The sequence below is a fragment of the Artibeus jamaicensis genome, unplaced genomic scaffold (genome assembly GCF_021234435.1).
Source record: "Artibeus jamaicensis isolate MK-2021 breed Jamaican fruit bat unplaced genomic scaffold, CSHL_Jam_final contig_240, whole genome shotgun sequence".
Taxonomy (NCBI): Eukaryota; Metazoa; Chordata; class Mammalia; order Chiroptera; family Phyllostomidae; genus Artibeus; species Artibeus jamaicensis.
The window spans coordinates 5,028,247-5,046,061 of record NW_026521506.1 but is presented as its reverse complement, the minus strand read 5'-3'; positions in this window follow the sequence as shown (position 1 = coordinate 5,046,061).

Here is a 17,815-nt window from a genome sequence, read left to right as displayed (position 1 = left end):
AATAGAATGCAGCATAAGGCATAAGCTAGCAGAGTTATGGGTAAAAGTTGTTTGGGGACCAACCTATTATCAATTCTCAGACCTAGTTTTTCTTTATTTTTTCTTCTGTTTCCCATAACAAATATGTACTCACTCCCAGCTCATTCAGCTACAGTAGTAGATTATAGACAAACAGCATGAAGCACAAATGTTTCAGTACTCCAGTTAGTCAATAGGCAGTTCTTTTTTTAAGTTAAATTTTTCCTTTTGTAGTCAATACCTTTTTAAATTTCATTTTTATTTTAGAGAGGGGAGGAGGGAAAAAGAAAGAGAGGGAGAAAAACATTGAGTGGTTGTCTTCTACAAGCACTCCAACCAGGGACAGAGCCTGGAGCCCACAACCTGGGCATGTGCCCTGACCGGGAATCAAACCAGCAACCTTTCAGTTTGTGGAATGACCACCAACCAAGTGATCCACACTAGCCAGGGCCCAATAACCACTCCTTGAGAAAGGCACAGTAATGGTACTTTAAAGGGTACACAAAAGAATAAGATATGACATCAGTCTCATGATGTTTGCTCTGGTAGAAGACAGAAGATGTAGACAAACATAACTTACTTTATGAGGTTAGAAAATGAGAAGTCCAGTAAGAAGGGAACAAACAAGGTTATGTTTGTCTGGGGGCAGCTTAGAGGTTAATCACAAAAGGATTTGTGGAGAAGTTGCCCTTCAGTTATGATCTAAAGTATGGGGAGCCCTTTGGCACAAGCAGATGGATGCAATGAACACATGTAATCATAAGCTTTTTAAAGAGTTCCTGGCATATGATAAGTGCTAGTTTCATTTGTTAGGGTAAAAGGCTTAGTTGCTGAAACAAAATGACCCAATAAAGAAAATTATTTTACTCTCATGTAACAACAGCCCAAGGTGGGTGAGCAGACACTTCTGCTGCACAATCATGTCAGGCCACAGATTCATCTCTACACATTGTTTCATCACCTACTGTTATCATCCACATGGTTGTAACTGCTCCTTCCATACCTTAATTCCAGTAGGTGGGAAAGGGAGAGAGTGGGGGAATACACTTGCCATGTGTTAAGGCTTCCATTGGTGGGCACATAGTCACCTAGCTGAAACAGGGCTGGGAAATATGGTCTCTGACTTGGCAGTCATGTGACTTCTATAACCTTGTTCCTAAGGAAGAAAGGGAGAACAGATTTTGGTGGATAGCTAGTAGTCTCTGCCCCAGCTAGTATTACTATTGCACTGTGCGTTATTACCATCATGGTGTAAATGTGCCCTACCAATCATAGATGGGTAGTCCTCTCCCTTTAGTGGTGAATTTTCTACTATATAAGTGGCTTAAGCTCAAGATATACTTATCATTATTTCTGTGGAATAGAAACCAAACCATTTCCAAGGACTAGATCAAGCTATCACCAAGTATACTTCCTTTACTACTTAACGCTCAGATCTTTGTCCCTAAGTATCCCAGTCTGTGAAGAAATGGGTTATAAAAGAGTGAATTACAAAACCAGGGCATCTACCTGCACTGAATTGCCTGCTCTTCTAATTAGTACATTTCACAGTAGAGTGGCAAGATTGCTTGAAATGTTTTAACCTATACTAAATGCTTTTCCTTTGCTTTTAAAATCATTTACACAAAAAATCTTCAGCAGGTTCATTTTGAAATTTAAGTAATGATTCTCCTTTTGTGAAATACTTTGTAGTAAATTAAATGGGTAATATTCAATGTCATGGGAAGTTTATAGCTTTTATAATATCCACTTTCCTAATTGTTCTAGTTTTCCATCGTCATCTTACATAAGAAGGGGCACATCCATTTATCCAAGCTTGGGAATTACATCAACTGGGGATTTTGAGTGCTGTGCAGAAATGTCTGTTTTTGAAGCAACTTTTCATTCTGTATCCTGTTGACATAATGATTTATTTGTGACTCAGAATGGAAAGACAAGCCACCTGTCTGTAGTGATCACTTGTCTTCCGGAAACTTAATCGCAATGCTAATTCAGTCTTGGAGTTAGTGAGACAGTCAACTAAATGATGAATTCAGGATATTGGTAAGTGACAAATAAAGGAAGTATTTAATAAGTCAATGGTAAATATGTTTTATTTTAATGTGTTGAGAAATTTGAAAATTAGGAGACAAAAATAAGAGCATATTTATGAAGTCTGATACATTAACTGCTGTGTACCAGATACTGTTCTAGATGTTGTGGGGGGTTATATAAAAATGGAAGAGGGAACCCAGCCTTTATTTTATCTTTGCTTTTACTGAATGGGAGAAAACATGCTCAAATTGGGAAACAATACTTGGCAAGGCAATATGTTCAGTATAGGTTACATCAGAAGACAGGAACTAGGTTATAAGGCAGGAGATGTGGCTTTCAGGATACCCACCACCTTGACATGTGACCCTAGGCAGGTTTCTCCTTCTCTCTTAGGCCTTAGTTTTCCTGCCTGCAATGTGAGGTGGTTGCATTAAAGAGACAGTGATCCCCCTAAAACTGTATGATTATTTGAATTATGTAGCTAAGTACGTAATGTAAATTACCAATTTATATTGAAAGAATGGAGAGCACTGAGGGAAAACATAAGTGTGAGAAGTTCACATTCTCAGTAATGATGAGATTTCATGGACAAATATTATCTAAGATTTTCAAGTGATTGCTTTCAGTGACTTTCAAGGACTCTTCTAACTCTGGGACCTTATGATTAGTGCTGGGAAAAGTGAGATCTCTCTTGTTCTATCTAAATCCCCTAGAAGATCTAAATTGGGGGCTAGTTTCATGTCTGTATCTCTACTCATCAGATGAATTGGAAAGGATAAAAAATGAAGGTCCATGTGTTTTTGAGGTTTGTTGGGGCGGGGCGATGTCTTTGACTTAGGGTTAGATAGGAAAAAAACTTTAATTTGCACAATCAGTATAAGGGAAGACATGAAAATAACATATGATTTACTGAAAAGTGTAAGCAAAATCCAAGCAGAAAGAGAAATGAGTAGTCTGATATAGTGAAGAATTGGAATAAAAATGATGGGCTGCATGTCAGAAAACTGAAATCAGGACAGAACACTAGGGAAAAAATATACTGACTGATACATGAGAAAGGAATGGGGCTGAAATGTTTTAAATTCATATGGCTCAGTATCATTCAGATTAATTTTAAAACTTGGAGCTTGAGAATTTCATGGTGCTTATACATGAGAGAGGGCTAAGGTTAGCAGTAATTAAAGGGGAAGAAATTTCTTAAAACTATATAGGCCAGAAACATTTTCTACTATTCTCTCAGGCATTATGTTCTCTTGCCTGTCACCTGAAGAAGAGCCTATATTGGGATAGTTTTAGTGATACCACTCTGTAATAAAGAAAGGATTATAGCTGAAGACTCTAGCTGTCGAACCATTGACACCACATAATCTAGTGTCAATTCTAGATTCTGGTCCACACTCTGCCAATGACATTAATGACATGTTAGTGATTCTAGCCAAGCCACTTGACCTAGCTATGTTTTCTCATATAACCAATGGGGAGTACCACTGCATGGAGCTGAATATCATAAAAATTAAATGGAGAGTAAGTCACTTGGAGATTTTAAGGTATAATAAAAATTCACTGATTTCCCATACCTTTTTTTGCTGTCCTATTTTTAAAGAGACTTGGTTCATAAGATGGTGAAATTAAAATATTTCAAAATTTGAGATTGTTTGAAGCACCTGTAAGTTTTGAAATTCAGATGAATTTCTCACATTATCTTCATACAAACCTTTCTTGATTTTTCTATTAATAATAAGAATAATTCATGGCTGATTAATCTAAGAGCAAGCACTTAAATTTGTGGCTGGATTGCTTAAAGTTTGTTGGGTGATATTAAATATATAGTCTCCCCAGAGTCATGCCATTATTACCTTATTTTGTCCAAAACTGTCCTAGGATGTATACCTTTGCAATAACCTTACTCTGGGGTCAGTGTATTTGTTCTTAGGCCACTTGTTTAATGCCTCTTTAATCTTTAAGTAGTCTTACACACCATAGCAGCTTTTTGCTGTGCACTAACCTGAGCCAATTTGATCATGCAGAACACCTAGGTCATTTTTATAAATAACAGTAGTCTCTGAAGAAATATTGAGATGATTGAGAGTTACTCTCTCCAAAACCTCATTATCAGGTTATAATAAAAGCAAATCCACCCTGGCTGGTGTGGCTCAATGGTTGAGCACCAGCCTGTGAATCAAAAGGTCACTGGTTTGATTCCCAGTCAGGGCACATGCCTCGATTGCGGGCCAGGTCCCCAGTAGGTGGTATTCAACCACACATTGATGTTTCTCTCCCTCTCTTTCTCTCTCCTTTCCCCTCTCTAAAAAAAAAACCTAAAAAAAAAGAAGCAAATTCTAAACCAATTCCCATCAGACATACATTTGTTTTTTAAACATTAGCGATTCGACATATAAAACAGTTCACCTGTTCTTTAAGCTTGAGGAAATCCCAATTCACTATCGTTTCAGGTGTTCTAGTGATTCAGAGTGATAAGTTCCCTAAAAAAGATATGAAAGTGTTTATGTCCTATAATAAGTGCCCTTAATAGTGAGAGGACATATGTAATCATGGTATTAAGTTCAGAGATGTGTATCCTTGGTTGTTGGTTGGTTGGTTGAAATATGACAATAATAAAAATAATAATAACTATAACCCTGACTGATGTGCTTCAGTGGATTGAGTGCTGGCCTGCGAACTCAGGGGTCACTGGTTCGATTCCCAGTAGGGACTGGGGTGCCTACCTGGGTTGTGGGCCAGGGGGGAGTCATTCAATGTATCTCTTGCACATTGATGTTTCTCTCCCTCTCTTTCTCCCTTCCTTCCCTTCTCTCTAAAAATAAATAAAATTTAAAGAAATAACTATAAAAGTAGCAACCACATAATCACATCACATCTCCAAAAGGTAAATTTCAATATGGTAGGAACTTTGATTTATTTACTACTCTATTTCTAGCACCTAGAATTGTGTCTGGAACATAGCAGACACTTTGTAGTCTCTAGTTGCATGAACAATGAACAACAGTAACAACAAACAATTCGAATAACTGGCCAAGCACTGTCCTAAGCTCTTTATTTGCAATATCACATTTATTTACCTTATAAATCTGTGAGAAAGGCAAGCTAAATAGAGGAAAACTTTTACTAACATAAATGTTGAAGAAATCAAGTATATTAAATAACTTTTCTAGTTAACAGAACATTACCCTCCAATTCATTATTTTTTGTTTTAACCCTTTTAATTGCAAATGAAAAAATCAGTGACTTTCCAGACTCAGTCAATAGACTCTAGAGGACATTCTTGAAATTTTGGTTAGCTGATTAAAGATTTTCTCAGGTCCCCAGGAGAAAAATCCAAACATCAGGTTTTTGTGCTGAATCATAAATGGAGGTGCAATACATTAGTTTAAATGTATAATAATCTCATAACATTCTCTAGCAGTTAGTTTTCTTTCTCGGGGATACAGATGAGATTATGGTGTTAAAGCCTTAATATACAGTTGACCTTTGAACAACTCAGGGTTTGAGAGCACCCTTTCCTGCAGTGGGAAATCTGCTTATAACTTTGACTCCCTAAACATTTAAGTTTTCTCTTGGTATGCAAAGGGAATTGGTTCCAGGACTCACTGCCAATATCAACATCCAAGGATGCTCAAATCCCCTCTACATAATCACACAGATCAATGCATACAGTGAACCCTCTGCATTGGGGGACACAGATCAAAAACAGAACAGGTACTTATTGAAAAACATCCAAGCATCAGTGGACCTGCACAGTTCAAACCTATGTAGTTCAAGGGTCTCCCGTATTCTGTTTTCCTTTGCCAATTTTCTCATTAACTCTTACATATTTCTTGGAGAGACAGTATAGCACAGTAGAGAAAGCACAGGTTTTGGAATGTGGAAACACTACATTAGAATCCTAGCCCTGTCATTTTAACCACTCTGTAATTTAGGCAAGTTTCTTAACATCATGGAGCCCTAGTTTCTTTCCTCTTCTGTGAAATGGAGAGAATCCCAGTTAGCATGAGGTTTGCTGTGAAGATTGTGTGACATGGTGTATGTGAAATTCCTCTCATGGCTGCTACTGCTATGAGACTCTTGTGAGATCTGAAGGCAACTTATATACATATATGTGTTTGTGTGTGTGTGTGTAACTTGCTTTAGAAACACATGAAATATGTATTTTTGAAAACTGGCAAGTTTTGTATGGAATGTATACAAATATTTGATTAGAAAATTGTTCTGTTAGTAACAAATGGCAATGATAAAATACTAATCTGCAATAAGTAAGATGATTTTTAAAGTTTTACAGCAAGTGATTCATTTTATACATACTCTATAGTACTTCTGAAACTCTTAATTATTTATGATTCTGAGTGCAGTAGCTAGGGCACATCCCAGTGCTCTGTTTAAGTTGTGGATTTGTTAAGCAAATTCAGATTTGAAGTAAGGTGGCAAAGGGCATACAATACTTGAGAGTAACCAAAGTTTTCTCAAACACTTTTAAGCAGTCATTTACATATAAATAACTGACATGCAAATTGTAAGTCATTCTTTTATAGTTCCACAAGCAAGTGGTAAGGGATATTTTCTTAGCCTATGTTGAACTATTATATATACATTAAATATAGCATGTATACATTAGATATGGTATGTGTACAAATACAGAAATGCATGCATTAATACACATATATACATATATGTATATATTAAGTATAATTCTTATGAGGTTTTTTTTAAACTGGTCTGAAAGAAAGGTAATTTTTGTATTTTATTTTAGCAATACCTGCTTTAACATCTTTCCTGTGATGCTGATATAGTTACCATTTATGCCCAATGGCTTGTTTTGTCTTTATGACAGCATTATGATTTCCATCTTTGTAGTCATCTCTTGATATATTACTATATAGAATGATTTCCAAAATAGTCAGAAACAAAAACATATTCTGTTTATTTTCAGATATCACATCCACTTATTTTTCATTAATATACTTTTCTATTTTAAAATACCTTTACTTGTTTTCAAATGTATTTAACCCTTAAGTAAATTAATTGTCTTTAAGATTGCTTAAAATTGGAAACAAATTCCATTATTTGCACAAAAGAATCTTTTATCTATTTTATTTTGTGGGGGCTAAAAAGTAATAGGTTCACTTCCACCTTTTAAGTTCTTCTAGCTGGGCTAATAATCAAATTAACAGAGACAGATTAATGGGAGAAAAATTAAATTTTAACAGGGTCACATAAGCATGAAAATTCCAAAGACAATCAGTCAAAATTGGGTATTTATGACATTTGGGGCAAAGGAAAAAAAGGGAGAGAACAGGGTCTTCGATTTTAAAAGTAAAAATTAGCAAATTGTAGGTAACTGAGGAAGAGTAGAATACACATGTCAGGTAAATTCTTGCTTGGTGTGCCAAAAGAATGAGACATAGTGCAGGGTGGGGGGTGGGGATAGTGGAAATCTAGTGAACTTGTCCCTACTAGACACCTTCCCATCCATCGTACTGAATTCAAATTAGGCTACTAAGGCAAACATCCTAAGATTTCCTTCCCCTAGTAGGTCTTTCCCTTTGAATCTTAGGCAAGAAAGTGGGTAGGGTCAAAAGTTCTTTCTGAGTCTTGTTTCTTAATAACCAGCTTAAAATCAATATCCCAAAGGCAGCTTTAGAGTGGCAAAGCTTTGTTCCCTTTCAACTTCCCTTTTATTTCATACAAGTGTTTCTGTTCTATCTAATATCCTAATAACTATTTGCCAAGTCTTTTCAGATTGTTTCATTGAAGGATTCTGTTTCTTTAAACAATTCACAATGTCTTAAATCAGTTTTATTGCCCCCAAGTACAGTGTTTAGATAAAATTTTCTTTATTTACCTAAACTGCTTCTTTTTTAATTAACAACGAATCTTTTATTATTGAGAATTATCTCTAAACTATAAAGTGCTGTGTACATACTGATGGTATTGTAAAGAAAAAATAGAATGTATTTAGCGACTGCTTATAATTTTCCTGGCAACTATTTTAGAGGACAATAGTCATTTAGAATTTACTATTGTTTCATGTTTTGCAAATTCCCAATGAGAACATTATAATCTACCATATAATGAAATCATTGTTGGAATAAAAATCCCTGGCTTTAACAGAGTATCTCAGTTGTGTCTTGTTTTTAGGAAAGTTTCCTTAGGGCATTGTTTCATGCCACCAAACTGAAAAGTGTCTTTATGAATGTTGAAGAACACTATAAGTTACATTGTTTTGTTTTATTTATTTATCTACAACTAGCCTACAGCATATCATTTGATGAGAATAATTAGAGAACAGATCTTTTGTTTTATGCAAGTGGGCTCTTTGGAGTATATAAATAAGCATTTCTTGTAACTCTGATCCAGCTCTGATAGACCTAAGGTATTGATGTAGTAGCCTGCCAGCCATCTATAGTCATGCATAGCCTCTTGAACCTCCTCATTAGGAAATAATGAGGAGACAGTCATAAATATAGTCAATTGATTAAGCATTACTACTGAATGCTTGTATTCCCTTTCAGTACTGGTTAGGCCTACTCTAGAGATTTTTAAAATTTTTATTATTTATGCTATTAGAGTTGCCTCACTTTTTCCCACTGTGTTCCCCTCCACCAAGCGCCCCCCAGTCCCACTGTCAATATTCGCAGCATTGTCCATGTCCATGGGTCCTTCATGGTTGTTCTTTGACTAACCCCCTCACCTTCTTTCAACTGGTCCTCACATCCCCCTCACCTCTCTTCCAGCTGTTAGTGTATTCCATGTTTCCATGCCTCTGGTTCTATTTTGCTCTTTAGTTTATTCTGTTCATTAGACTCCTTTTATGAGTGAGATCATATGGTATTCATCTTTCATCAACTCTACAGTTTTAGTTAATAGTTAACACACTCGCTGGTGGAAACATTAGATGTATGCCATCAAGTCAGAAATAAGACCTTTGCTTGATTTAGTGAAAATGGTAAGTCCTGTTAAGACTTGCTGACTACAGTACTAGCATTGGAGGTTCCTGTCAGTGTGAGCTCATACCCATGGGATTCAGTGAAGTAAGACTGGCCAGGAATAGAATGATTCCTGGTCACCAGTATCAGTCATATCCTGCCTATCCTCTATCCTTTGTCACCTCTCTTTCTGTTGGCCCCACTGTATCAGTGAAGATTTAACCAGGAGAAGAGAAATAGAATTTAAAACAGAGACATTTAATACTGGAACTTAGTTACACATGTCATGGAGGAATCCATTCAACTATAAGCAACAGCAGGGAGCCACTGCTGCCTCTAGGCCCAAGCGACAAGGGAAGAGTTAGCCGACATGGCAACCCAGGAATGGGGAACTGTGAATGGATGGAGCAGAGGAGGACAAGGTCAATGAATCTGAGGGTAAACAGACCCAAAACAAAGCACAGTTGAGGTGGGCTTTTGGAAAGAAAGCAAGAGGACAAAATGATGAAAGTGAGTTTGAGGCTCTGTAAAAGTGACTTAGGACATAGCCATGTTTATAATATAAAACAATAACAATGATAATGCTGTTAGATATTAGGTACATTAGATATTTTGTCATTTTTATCCAACCATAACCTGGTGAGTTAGGCTCTGTAATTATGTCTCTGATATAGATGAAGCGAAGGTAAAGAAAGCTTACTAAGCTTGCCCAAGGTCAAAAATAGCCAAGATTCATACTTAGGCAGTCTGACTCTAGCAATTGGGGCTATTAACCTGTAACTTATAACTACCTCCCCCCAAAAACCTCTGCTGTTTCCCCCTTGGCTGTTCCATTTTCCAGCCATCTATCTACACAACTGACCAGGTCCTAAGTTCATCTGATGGCACTGTACTAATTATGGCAACAAATAACAAAACCTTTTGCATGCAGTACAGCTTTTAAAATAACACTTCTTTTTTTAAATTAAATTTATTGGGGTACCATTGACTAATAATGTTATGTAGGTTTCAGGTGTACAACTCTACGGTATAATACATCATCTGTATATTGAATTGTGTGCTCTCCACCCAAAGTCTAGGCTCCTTCCATCTCCATGTATTTTCCCTCCTTTACCATCTTCTAACACATGCATGTAGTAGAAATTGTAATCGTATTTTCAAAACCATATGAAATTGCTGTTCTTGTATATCAAAAACAGTTCATCATTGGCAGTTTCTTATAGTTTGACCTAATGCAGAGTGTATGCCGTGAAGACAAATATCTCCCTGCTACTCACCCCACCCCTACCTGTTTCTCTGAAATTAGTCACTCCAACCAATTTCTTAGGTATCTTTTCAGGGATATTATGTAAATATACAATTATATGTGCAAATTCACTGTACCATATTTTGTGGGTTTCTTTTCATTTAAGAGAGTATTTGTACGATAATTTTTTTTACATTTTTAAAAATTTAATTATTGTTCAAGTAGTATTCTTTTACTCCCATCCCAGCCCATCCCCCCAGTGCTCCCCACCTCCTTCCCATTTCCACCCCCTTAGTTGTTGTCTATGTGTCCTTTATACTTGTTCCTGTAAATCTCTCCCCTTTTTCCCCTGAAATTCCCTTCCCTCTCCCCTCTGGTCACTGTTCCCCTGTTCTCTATTTCATTGTGTATGATAATTATTTTAAACAGCTACTGAGTTTTCATTTGCACAAATGTACTATAATGTATTTAACCAATACTGCTTTAAAGTTAATTTCATTTAAGTTAGTGTCATTCATTTGCTGTTATAAAAACATAGTACAGTTAATATTTTAATGTGTGTGATTTTACACATGTAAATTTCCAGACATAAAATTTTTGTTCTGCATTATCTGTGCATTTTTAATTTGATAAATATTGACAATATTTGTCAAATACTGTCTAATTCCGTGAATAGAACTTGGACCCATTTGAATTCCTGTCAGCAATGTATGAGTGTCTGTTTTCTCAAATACTTGAAAATACAGGGTATTATCAAACTTCTTGAAATCTTCCAACCTGGTAGACTCCAAATTCAGTATTATTGTATTTTTGTTTAGCAATTTTGTTATTAATAATGAGAAGGTAACATTTTATATGTTTTAAGAGCCATTAATATTTCATTTTCTATATCTATTCATATTGTTTACCACATTAGATTGTTGGTCTTTTATTATTTACTTGTAGGTACTCTTTATTTATCTTTTACAAAAGATTTTATTTATTTATTTATTTATTTATTTTAAATTTTTTTATTGATTATGCCATTTCATTTGTTCTATTCCCCCCTTCATTCCCCTCCACCCTACCCCCCCATCCCCACCATTACCCCCCCTTTACTTTATGACCATGTGTCTCTAGTTCTTTAGATTCTATATTTCCCATACTATTCTTGCCCCCCCATCTATTTTCTATCTACTGTCTATGCTACTTATTTTCTGTACCTTCTCCCCCCTTCTCCCTCCTCCCACTCCCCCTGTTGCTAACCCTCCTTGAGATCTTCATTTCTATGTTTCCACTCCTGATCTAGCTGTCCTTTTAGTTTGCTTTTGTTTTAGGTGTGGTTGTTAATAACTGTGAGTTTGTTGTCCTTTCACTGTTCATGTTTCTTTAACTTCTTTTTCTTAGATAAGTCCCTTTAACATTTCATATAATAAGGGCTTGGTGATGATGAACTCCTTGAATTTGATCTTATCTGAGAAGCACTTTATCTGTCCTTCCATTCTAAATGAAAGCTTTGCTGGATAGAGCAATCTTGGTTGTAGGTCTTTGGATTTCATGACTTGGAATACCTCTTTCTAGCCCCTTCTTGCCTGTAAGGTCTCTTTTGAGAAATCCGCTGACAGTCTGATGGGGACTCCTTTGTAGGTGACTGTCCCCTTAGCTCTTGCTGCTTCTAGGATTCTCTCCTTCATTTTAATTTTGGCTAATTTAATTATGATGTGCCTTGGTGTGTTCCTTCTTGGGTCCAACTTCTTTGGTACTCTCTGAGCTTCCTGGATTTCCTGGAAGTCTATTACCTTTGCCAGATTGGGGAAATTCTCCTTTATTATTTGTTCAAATAAGTTTTCCACTGGTGGCTGTGCCTTTCCCCCTTCTGGTACCCCTATAATTCAGATGTTGGAGCATTTAAAGATGTCCTGGAGGTTCCCAAGACTCTCCTCATTTCTTTGAATTCTTGCTTCTTCACTATTTTCTGTTTGGCCATTATTTGCTTTCTTCTGGTCCACTCCATTGATTTGAGTCCCAGTTTCCTTTTCAGTGCTATTGGTTTCCTGTGCAATTCCATTTATTTCAATTAGTTTCGCCTTCATATGTTTGTCTAATTTGTGGCTATAATCAACCAGTTCTGTGAGGATCCTGATCACCAGTGTTTTATTTTTTATTTTTTTAGATTTTATTTCTTTATCTTTAGAGGGGAAGGGGGGAAGGAGAGAGGGAGAGAAACATCAATGTGTGGTTGCCTTTCGTGCATCCCCTGCTGGAAACTGACCTGCAGGGAACTGGCCTGCAACCCAGGCATGTGCCCTGACTGGGAATCGAACTGCGATCGTGTGGTTCGCAGGCCCGCACTCAATCCACTGAGCTACACCAGCCAGGGCCTGATCACCAGTGTTTTAAACTGTGCATCTGAGAGTTTTGCTATTTCTTCATCGCTTAGATTTATAGGTTCTGGGGCTTTGAGCTCTTCTTGAGCCATTTTTGGTCTGTTCGTGCCCTTTAAGTGTGAGGAATGGAGCCTTGGACTCCCAGGTCGCTGGGTTGTGACGCTTATGTGGGGGCGTGGTCAGAGTGGGGAAATGGCGGCACCCTCTGCTGTTTTGCACTACTGGGTGGAGCAGAGCCATAGGTGGTTCACCAGGGCCGGGCCACTCAGAGTCGCTGGGTTATGATGCTGTATGTGGAGGTGGGGTCAAAGCCGGGAAATGGCGGTGCCCTCCCTGCCACTTGCTGCGGGACCCGCTGGGTCCCGGTCCAATTGCCCACTCCCTCGCTTGTCTATTCGTGCACCAATGCGCTACTGCAGTCAACCCGCAGCCCTGCTCCCTTGCTGTTTCCCCACGGTTGCTCGCTCGGTGGCTCACTAGGTCGAACTCTGCGCCTGGATTCCGTGCATCTGAGTCCGTCTGACCGAGTTTTCCTGTGTAACCCAGCTCCACCAGCTGCTGGTTTCACCCCTTACCGGTCAGACTGAAGAATTTGTTGTTAACAGAATTCCGAAAAGTTCAATTTTTTGTGTTCTGGCTGTGTTTTCTGTTGCTAATATTTAGTTGTCTCTAAACTTGGTTGTGTGAGAAGGCCCGGATATCCACCTATGCCTCCATCTTGGTGGAAGTCCCTTATTTATTTATTTTTAGAGACAGGGAAGGGAGGGAGAAGTCGAGGGAGAGAAACATCAATGGGTGGTTGCCTCTCATGCGCCCCCTACTGGGGACCTGACTCACAACCCAGGCATGTGCCCTGACTGGGAAACAAACCAGCGACCTTTTGGTTAGCAGGTTGGCACTCAATCCACTGAGCCACATCAGCTGGGGCACTTGTAGGTATTCTTTATATATTAAGGGAATTAATCACTTACTTGGAATTTATTTCGCAAGTACTTTTTCCAGTTTGTTGCTTGCTTCTTTACTTTTTAATTTGTGTGTGTTTGTGTATAGTTTGTTTTTAAAAGTATTCTATTGTATATACTCTAAAAAATTCTTACTGGCAGAGACAGACTATACCTACTAATCAAGAAATCTGAAGGGAATGTAAAGGAAAAAATTATGTTATCAAGTTTCAAATTTGGTGGCTAATTTTGCATGTAATGGGGAAAGTTCTAGTGTTTTGTTTTATTTTAATCAAAGCTATTTACGTACATCCTTTATTTTAAAATTTCTATGCTCTGTTTTTATTTCATAAAATGATTTTATATAAGCATTCATCACATGCTTGGTAAACTATGTCATATAATATGTATAAAAACATTTCCTTCATTACCACAGTGTATGCATGTAAAAGTAAAAACAGAATAAAAAGGGAAAAGAAAACCCATCAGGCTTTTGTTGTTGTAATACTTGCTTCTGATTTATGGAAACGAATTGGAGGCCTTTTTCTAAAGTGATCTATTAAAAGTTATCAAATTTATGATACTGATGCTTTCACTAATCCTACTCTAGAGTCATGACATTTGCTAGGTAGACGTTAGAGCAGAATGCATCTATGGGAATGTGAAATTAACCTTAATATATTCCAGTGATTGAGGTTACCAATTTCTTTTCATTTTGGCCAAATATGAATATTTTTGAATTATTGGTAATGATACATTGAGTGCTATCTTATTCTAACTGCTTTTAATTTTTGAAATGCTATTTTGAGCGCTCGTTATTACATACTAAGTCTATTTAATAACTGTTAACAAATGATTTAAATGTTCACTAGTTATTAGCACAAATAATTTCATTTACATTCCAAAGTATTTTCTTAGGTAAGTTTCAAGCTAAATTTCAGTATGTTAATGGTTTCACATTATCTCCCATAATCATTCATTCCTTTATTCATTTATTATGCTAATCAACATTTTACTTAGCACTTAATATAGTGATAATGTGCCAAGGGGTAGAGACTAGCTCCACTGAGGAGCTTATGTTCTGGCTTATTTAGTGAAGTTGCCTTTTTAGCATCATCACATTCCACTTCCACTATAATACTGACTCCATTCCTCTCTACCTCTTTTTATTCTATCAATATCTGAAAACCTAGTATGTTCCATTTCACCATGTAACTTTTTTATTTGAATTTATATCTCAGCAAGTCTAAACTCTTGTTTCAGGCTTTGAAGTTTAGAAACACAGTAGTCCTCCCTTACCCACAGGGAATATGTTCCAAGATCTCCACTCAATACCTGAAACCACAAATAGTACTGAACTCTACGTATACTAAGTTTTTTTCATATATATATATATATATATATATATATATATATATATATATATATGAATGATAAAGTTTAATTTATAAATTAGGCACTATAACAGATTAGTAATGGTAACTAATAATAAAATAGGATAATTATAACAATGTACAGTAGTATGTTATATGAATGGCTTTGTGATCATTATTAACTACAATAATGGTTACTTGAATGCAAGCACTGTGATATCACAACACTAGATCTGATAACCTATATGGCCACCAAGTCACTAAAGGGCAGGGAGCATATACAGCCTGGGTACCCTGGACAAAGGTTGGAGTCATGTCTCGGGTGGGGATGGAGTACCTGGCATGAGATTTCATCATGCTTCTTATAATGGAGCACAATTTGAAATTTATAGATTGTTTATATCTGGCATTTTCCATTTAATACTTTCAGACTGTTGTTGACCATAGATAACTAAGACTGCAGATAATGGGGGACTATTTTGTCATCTGTCACTTTCCTTTGTATGTATTTGATGTTATTTTCTGTGACCCCTCAACATATTTGCTGTTGGAATAATTTCCCCAGCACAGTACACTTTATAATCACTCTTCCCATTACTTAGTTTGCTCTTCTTACATTATCTGTTTTCTCCATCCTTCGAGGCTAGCATGCAGCTGAATGAGAAATGTGCATGTGATGTCTGGATTCTTGTCCCCAATTTTATTAACTCTTAATAGCCACGTGACCTTGAGCAATTTGAATGAGATAAAGGAGCTAGCATATTTCCCAACACATAGAAGACACTATATTGTTTTCTCCACCCTCACTCCAAATGGTTTTCCACGAAGGCTTCCCTGAATATATGCTTTCTCATCTCAGCTACAAGTACTCCCTATGTCACACAGACCAATGATGTCTTTCAGTTACATTGTTGATATTTTTTCTCCCTAACTACATTATAACCAGTTTTAAGTAAAACTTCTACTTGCATATCCATGACCCCCTCCTCAAAGCTCCTGTTATTAATGCTAAGCGTATCAGGTATTCAATATATACTTGGTGGTTGGTTTGCGTATATTTAAAAATAGGATTATAGTGTCAACATTTCTTTTATGGCAAAACATAATTCTAGGAACACATATAATTTGATGACCTGATACCTCTTTTTTTTCTTGTAGTTTGTGCTAATGTCTACTTCCTTAAAGATGAGTGGAAGAAAAAAATAGCGAGAGCCGTTTTATGACTGGCAAAATCTTTGCTATTAGAAGTCACTTTTGAATATCTCTTAATTGGTTTTAGAGTTGTAACGGGAAATGGAATCGAAATTGTAGTGATTGAAAATATCATAGGATAGAGGAACTAGGAAATTAACATATTTAATTATAGATTTTAAATGATTTCAAAGCAAATTTAGTTTTTTCAAGGGATTAAGGCAGGAACTGGGCCCTTATTATAGGAGGCCACTTGGGCCTCCACTTAGCCAGTTTTTGACATATTCATTGACAGGAATAATTTAATGATTGTGAATAATTACCAAGTATAGGAAATAAGGTCCTCTTTGAATCATAAAGCTTTTAAACATGAAAAATATTTTCCATTTGTTTGAGAATGGTGAAACATGTGAACTAATTTTATATTGTCCTACCAATTATGAATATGTTCTTTCTGGCAAGCAGGTCCTTTTAAAATTGCATATGCTTAATTCTTTTTCAGGGAGGTGAGAGAAAAACATTGTCAGCCTCTTTATACCCAGCTGGGGCCAGGTGTTGTTCATTAACATGTAAATGGTGCAATTACTGCCAATTAAGATTTTTAAAAACATTAAAGTCTATGGGAACAAAATTATATCACCTATAAAGTTTTTTTGAAAAATATATACATCTTAATGTTTTAGGTAATATAACTTGTAATCTGCATTACACAGTGCGGCAAGTAGCTGTTCCTTTGCAGGCTATCACAAACGTGGTTAGAATGGAAAGTAAAAGTATGTTGGTTGGGTCAATGATCATAGCTAAATATCGAGATTTTATTCTGTATCATATTGATTATAAGATTATAGTGATTTGCCCTTCAGAAATGTTTTTGACTTCTTACTGTGTGTAAGCAATTGTGTAAGGTGGGAAGTATTCAGCTATGAAAAAGGCACACACAGTCTCTGTTCTACAGAGCTTATAGCCTAGTTGGGCTTCACAAATAAACGCATGATAAACTTACAAATAAACACAGAAATAAATTGCTATTGTTATGAGCATGCATGTAAAATGACAGGGTGCTATAGAAAACATGATGGGATGGTGTAGACACAATTTGTGTAGAGTTAGAAAGCTATCTAGGAGTAAGCAAAATTTCAGCTGAAATCCAAAGGATGAGCAGGTGATATCCTAGTGAAGAGAGTGGGGAAGAGCAGACCAGAAAGAGAGAACCCTGCTTAGGAAAGACTAGAAGCAGCAATTGACAAAAAGAAGACACACCCACTTGATAATGGGTGCTTCTGGAGAGCAAGGCAGAATAGAATTAAGAAGTAAGAGTAACTGAAATGTTATGATTCTTTAATAAGGGATATGACGTAAATGTGGTAAAAGATTTATAGTTGTTAATGATTTAAGGAGGACTTACAGATTTATTTTGCTTGCAAAAGCTGGCCTTGGTGTGCAGCCTAGTTCTTACTGCACATTCTGAGGCCCAGCAGAGGGAGCCACAAGCTATCAATCACTGATAGCTCCAAACAAGTTGCACAGGGCCAATTACAGGCAGCATCTGACATAAGTCTGAACCAAAGTCTGTGCAGATCTTCTTAATACATACAAACAAATGTAAAGAAGCAGCCAAAATGGGAAGACAAAGAAACTGGCCACAAATGAAAGAACAAGAGAATTATCCAGAAGAAGAAACAAATGAAACAGAGGCAAGCAATTT